The sequence below is a fragment of the Ursus maritimus genome, unplaced genomic scaffold, assembly GCF_017311325.1.
Source record: "Ursus maritimus isolate PB19 unplaced genomic scaffold, ASM1731132v1 scaffold_24, whole genome shotgun sequence".
Taxonomy (NCBI): domain Eukaryota; kingdom Metazoa; phylum Chordata; class Mammalia; order Carnivora; family Ursidae; genus Ursus; species Ursus maritimus.
The window spans coordinates 5503201-5509570 of record NW_024424897.1 but is presented as its reverse complement, the minus strand read 5'-3'; positions in this window follow the sequence as shown (position 1 = coordinate 5509570).

The following is a 6370-nucleotide window of genomic DNA, read 5'->3' as shown; positions in this document are numbered from 1 at the left end:
CCCCCGGGGCCCCATGCCCTGAACGTGACTCAGCGCTTTCCGGCTACTCCCCGGCCGCCCGCGGGCTCAGCAGAGCGGAGACCCCAGTGGAGTGCAGGGCCTCTGCCTCCCTCTTCCTGGGGCAGGGGCCCGGAAGTGCCCCCACACGTGCCCTCCCTATAAGCAGGTGGATCTTTCTGGGCGGAGGGCAGGTTCAGTCACTGGAGCATGAACTCAAGGGCGCTGATCGAGAACCTACTGTAGGCAGCAGAGAGAGGCCGGCCTGCCTCAGGGGGCTGACAGCCTGCGCAGGGTGCGCCCCACCCCTCCTGCTGGCTAAGTTCGGAGATAAGAAGATTGCCCTCTTGGAAACATTTGGGAATTTAGGGTGCACTGCGAGCCTGTGGGATACAGGCTGGGGAAGCAGCATCACAGCCNNNCCCCCCCCCCCCCCCCCCAGCCCCCGGCAGATCTGGGAGGCTTTGGGCCGCACATGTGTGTGTTTGAAGTTGGGAAGAGGGACCCGGGGAAGAGGGGCTAGCCTTATAGCAGCTGGGAAGCCGGGAAGGGGTGTCCAGAGAGGAGAGCTGAGTTTGGTTGGGAGGGGAAGGAGGGTGGCCTTGGGGACCAAATCAGCTAAGGGTGGATTGTATTTGGTGAGGTGCTTCTAAGGGGTGGCCTGAGGCAGGGACACAGGTGAGTGGGTCACCGCACTGATCTGGACGATACCTGGAGAGGATTCAGGAGACAGCAATGAGAGAAAGTGGCCTGGTTCCGGTGGTGGAGCACAGAGGGGACTCTACAGCTGTTAGCCGGGGCGGAGGGGACACGGGGAATTCCTGCCTGGAGCTGGCTGAGGGCCAGGTCTTTCCCTGATGCTAAGGACTGATGGATCCTGCCCTGTGGTGGGAAACCAGGAGGTCTCCTTCCCTGACACAGTAGCTGCCCTGAGGCAGGGGACTGAATGAGATGACCCTGCCTTGGGAGTCCCCAGTGCACTCTTGGGGCCCACATGCTCTTGCTCTGAGCATTTGGTCTTCTGTTTGTGCGTGTCCCCCACACCCATGGAAGGGTCTTCCTCTCTGTCTGGATCCGTTGAATGAATGCATGAATGGAAGCCAGTGAACAGCGTCCCTGTTTCTCAGTGCCCTTTACCTGCCAGACACCACACACAATTGCATCTTCCGCAGGGCCTCGTTAATAAGGCCAAGGAGGGCTGGGCTGGGAGGCAAGGCCAAGGGTTCCTGAGGGCAGGGAGGACAGACCCGAGCTATCTTCTCCTGGCTCCGCACTGTCTTCCCAGCTCAGAGCCCTGGCTGCCGGACCTAGCTGTGCTGGTAAGTCCCTGGGAGAATTGGGGTGCACCCTGCCCGCCCTCTCCATCCGTCCTGCTGCGCTCCTGGAGCTCCCCATCCAGCAGGAGAGGCACGCACACTGCCAACGCGGTGAAATAAAGGGGCACGTGGGGGGCGCAGTGAATGGACAGGTGACAGATGTTCAGTTGGGTCCCCTAGCTAATGGAGCCCAAGAAAAGCCACCCTTACCTGTGCTGATATTCTTAGACCTGTTTCTTGCTGTGTGCCTCAGTTTCCTTACCTGTAGGTGATACTAGAAGGCTCCTAAGACTAGGGGCCCATGCCTCTATGACAGAGGACCGGTCCAGCTGCCCCCAGCCTGCCACAGAGAGAACAAACAGACCAGCCTCGCCCTCCACCCACCCCACCCCCACCCAGGAGTCTGGGCCTGCAGATCCCTCAGACCAGATTTGAGCCTAGGTCTGCCACTCAGGGGGCCCTACCCAGGCCTACTCTTAAGAATCAACTCAGGTTAGGGGCGCCGAGGCGGCACAGTCCGCAGTCGGTTAAGCATCCAACTCCTGGTTTGTGAGGAATTAGCCATAAATACGCAGAAAAGCAGGTAAATGACCAGAAACAGGCCACGTGTGACCTCCTGTGTCCTACGTGAAAAGGACACATTCACAGGATACTTGCAGCTCAGCAGGGAGCCGTATGCAGGACATCCTCACATCAGGTCCCTGGCTTAACCAAAAACCTCACCCCAGTGGGACGATGGGAGACAAGCTCCATCTTGGTCCTCTACGGAGGGAAACCAGAGCGCAAGTGCAGATAAACTGAAAACCCAGCACTGAGCAACCGAAAGAGTTGAAAGTGGTCACAGTAGGGGTGCCGGGGTGGCTCTGTCCTGGGATCAACCCCGCATCCCCCTCCCTGCTCATCAGGGAGTCTGCTTCTCCCTCTGCCCCCCCCCCAACTCGTGGGCACGGTCTCTCTCTCTCTCATACAAACAAATAAATAAATGAAATCTTTAAAAAAAAAAGTCACGGTTACTTCTGGGGATTGGCTTGAAGGACAGGAGAATTTTTGTTGTTTGTACACAATAAGTTTTTTTTTTTTTAAGATTTTATTTATTTATTTGACAGAGAGAGAGACAGCCAGCGAGAGAGGGAACACAAGCAGGGGGAGTGGGAGAGGAAGAAGCAGGCTCCCAGCAGAGCAGGGAGCCTGATGCGGGGCTCGATCCCAGAACGCCGGGATCACGCCCTGAGCCGAAGGCAGATGCTTAACCGCTGTGCCACCCAGGCGCCCCTGTACACAATAAGTTTTATTTATTTATTTTTTCAATTTTATTGAGATACAATTGACATATCCAAATCTTTAAAAATACTTTTTAAAGTACTGGCTCCATGCCCACTTGAGGTTTGAACTCACAACCCTGAGATGGAGAGTTGCATGTTCTTTTTTTTCTCTTCTTTTTATTTTTAAAGATTTTATTTATTTGTCAGAGAGAGAGCACAAGCAGGGGGAGCAGCGGGCAGAGGGAGAAGCAGGCTCCCCGCTGAGCAGGGAGCCCGATGCGGGACTCGATCCCAGGACACTGAGATCACGACCTGAGCTGAAGGCAGACGCTTCACCGACAGAGCCACCCAGGCGTCCCGAGAGTTGCCTGTTCTGACTGAGCCAGCCAGGCGCCCCCCGTAATAAGTCTGATTTTTAAGAGGTGCCTGGCTGGCTCAGTCCATAGAGCATGCGGCTCTTGATCTCGGGGTTGTGAGTTTACTCCGTGCTGGGTGTAGAGATTACTCAAAAATAAAATATTTAGGGGCGCCTGGGTGGCTCAGTCGTTAAGCGTCTGCCTTTGGCTCAGGGCGTGATCCCGGCGTTGTAGGATCGAGTCTGGCATCAGGGGCTCAATGTCCTTCCCTCCCAATAAACCCACACAGGAAGCAGGGAGCCTAGAGAGACCCAGGGAATGTGGTTGGGGGTTGAGTCCCGGCCCTCTGTGAGCTCCACCCTCTCAGCCTCCGACGCCCCACCCCCTCTCTCCCAAACGGGCCTTGTCTGGCCTTGTGGGATAGTGTCTGTTCCTGGCCCAGCCTCCCAGGCAGTTCCCACCAGGCCAGGGTTAATCTTTAGCGAAACACAGGCTCTGGGGCCCCCAGCCTCCTCACAGAGCTCCTGGCCTCCACTTAGAGCCGGAGTAGCCTGACTCCAGCGGCCTCGGGCTCAGCGGCCCCAGGGCCGTCCTAGCGCACAGGGACCGCTGGGATAGCGGAGCCGGGCCCTGCTCTGTTCTGGTGACCTCGTCGCTGGCCCGTTTGCCCGCACCGTGGGTTTGGGTGGGGTAAGGAAAGATGTGGGAGAGCCCTGAGTGCCGTACCAGTTTGTCCACACCAGCCCCGACGCTTGCCCCCTGAGATTCTCCTTCCCAGGACCTGGGCCCCCTGGTGGGGGAGGGGTTGAGGCGGAGGAGAAGGAGGAAGGCCGGGCCTCTTCTACTTCCCTCTACTCCTTCCTCCTGCAAGGGCGCCCTCTCCCGCCTGGCTCACAGCTGCCACACCTCCCACTCCGCCTTACTGGCGTTCAGGACCCCACTGTGCTTTTTATTACCCCAGTCCCTCCCACAGGGTCAGCAAAGGGGCCTCTTACTTGTTTCCAGACAGGGTGGCCTGGGGCTTTTCTCAAAGATTCCCTTGGCTGGAGTGCTTTCACCTCCACCCCCCACCGTACCCTGGGGGCTTCCAGAACTTTCTCAACCCCAGCCTCTGCCACTGGAGAGCCCCTTCATGTTCACTGTCTGCAGCGGCATCTTGCCAAGGCCACTTGGATGTTTTTCTACTTCCTACCCATCCACCTGCCGGCTCCTTCATGCATTCATGCATGCATTCATTCAGTGCTTAAGAAGCAGCCCACTGTCTTTGACCCTGTGAATATAGGGGTGACATTCTGCCCCCGGGGGGGTCTAGACTCTGGGTTCAGAGGCTGAACACCGAGGCAGCACCCCTGCCCACCCCCGCCAACGAAGAGCTCACAGTTCACGGTGAGCAAGTTCAAGGGAACCGGGGTGCCCTCTGGGGTGAAGATGTGGGGAGCTCAGTGCCCAGAGTGAGGCAGGAAGGGGGGCAGCGTGGCCTGGGTGGGAACGGGGCGGCTGACAGGGCGGTGGTGGCTGGGCCAAGAGCAGAGAAGACTGGGCAGCCTCTGGGCCCCAGCTCCATTCCCTGGGCGAACAGCGAACAGAACATCGGCTGGAAGGGCCTGGGGAGTCCTTCAGAGGCCCCCGGGGGGGCCTGGGCTGGGTTGGCTGTAGGCAGGGAGCCTGCCCTCCTCACTTCCTGGAGCTCTTGCTTTTGGGGAGCTTAGCTTCCTTCAAAGGGAAAGAGGGTCTGGACTGCCAGCAGCCTCAGGCAGGGTGATGGACTGGGGGCGGGGGTTGTGGAGGGGCGGGGGCGGTGGGGGCAACAGAGACCGCTCCGGCCCTGTCGCTACCTCTGGTTAATGTGCACCCGCCTCACCCCGCCCTGCCACTCAGGCCTGTTGGCTTCTGGGGGACAGTGCCCTCCCGCTGGTCCCTGCCTGCTCCCGACACACATGGCAAGTCCAGGCCCCAGCACCGCCGCCGTCGTGGTGGCTCTGACGGGGCCCACCTGGGAGCCACAGACTGGGACAGGACAGACACCTGTGCCTCAGGAGGAAGGTGACTTGCCTTCCCCCAGGGCTGCCACACAAGTGTTGGGGCACCTCCAGCACGTATGGCCTCACAAAGTCCTGTCCCCTACCCCAGGATTCTCCGCTCCCTTGTCACCTGTGTTTTCCTCCTCATCACACAAGACCGTGTCAGCAGGACCTGGGGCCACTTGGCCACCCCATTGTTAACGCAGGCCTCCCCGCCACATCCCCACCCTGGACAGGCCCAGGCCTGCCCCATGCGGCCAGCCCACTGCCTCCTGCCAGGAGTCCAAATACACCTGTTTACGTTTGGGCCTCAGCCCAGGATGGAAGTGCGCCTGACTCCTGCCCACCTCTCCCCCACCTCCCGCCTTCCTTCCTGCCAATGCTCCAGCTCACCCTCCTTCTGCAGGCCTGTTTGCCGGAGGGGGGGTGGGGTGGAGAGCCAGCCCCGCCCTCAGCGCTGTAGGGGGCCTGGCCTATTCGCTCCAGGTGGGCAGAGAGAGTGGGGCTTGGGGAATCCCGGGGTCCTCCAGACACCCAGAGTCACTAGAGTGTGTGTGGGGGGTGGCCTGACCCGTGGAACAGGGTGTACAGAGGCAGGGAGTGGAGGGCTCCTGAGGTCCGAGCTCCTGCCCATCCCCCATCACATTCCCGGCTGGGGGACACTTTGGGGGAGGAGGGCAGAAAAGGTGGCATGTCTGAAGGCCGAAGGCTGGCTCCTTGCTTTGGGAAGGCACTGTCTCCACACTCAAGCATGAAGTGGTTTTGGGGGCTTCTCAACTCAAAGATGGGGATCAGAGGACATGAGGAGCCCGCTTGGAGAGCTCGGGTCACGGGTGCAAAGCCACAAAGAGATCGGACCGCTCAGTACAATGTGGGAGCCTGGGGGTGGGGCAGTCTGCAAAATCTGCCGGGGGGGTCTGCGGTTAGAGGGATCCCCCACCTGCGTCAGTCTCCCCGCTGTGGCGCTGGTGCGAGGCCTACAGGGGAGTATCCTTGTTGTAAGAACTATGCGCTCAGGTGTCGAGTGCCAACGGGTGTCAGGTCTGCAACTTACCGGCAAATGGTGTGAAATCTATTTAGATTGGGATTACACTGAATTTATAAATAAATACGAGGTAAATGAACACCTTTGTTAAGAAGCCGCCCCGCCAAGGGCCGGGGCAGGAACGGATGGGGGATAAGCGGGGATGCAGGCTTTCTCCCCACTCCCTGATGCTGCCTGAGAGCGTGTGCCTGTGAAGCCCGGGGCCCAGCCCCTTCAGAGCCGCCCCCCCGCTTTGGCTACACGTCGGAAGCATCTGGGGACCCTTAAACATGCTCATGCCCGGGCCCCACCCCACCTGTCTTGTACCCCCCTTGGCCAGGGCTGGAGGCTGACCCTGGAGGTCCCTGGAGAAGGCCTTTACTGGGGACTGTGG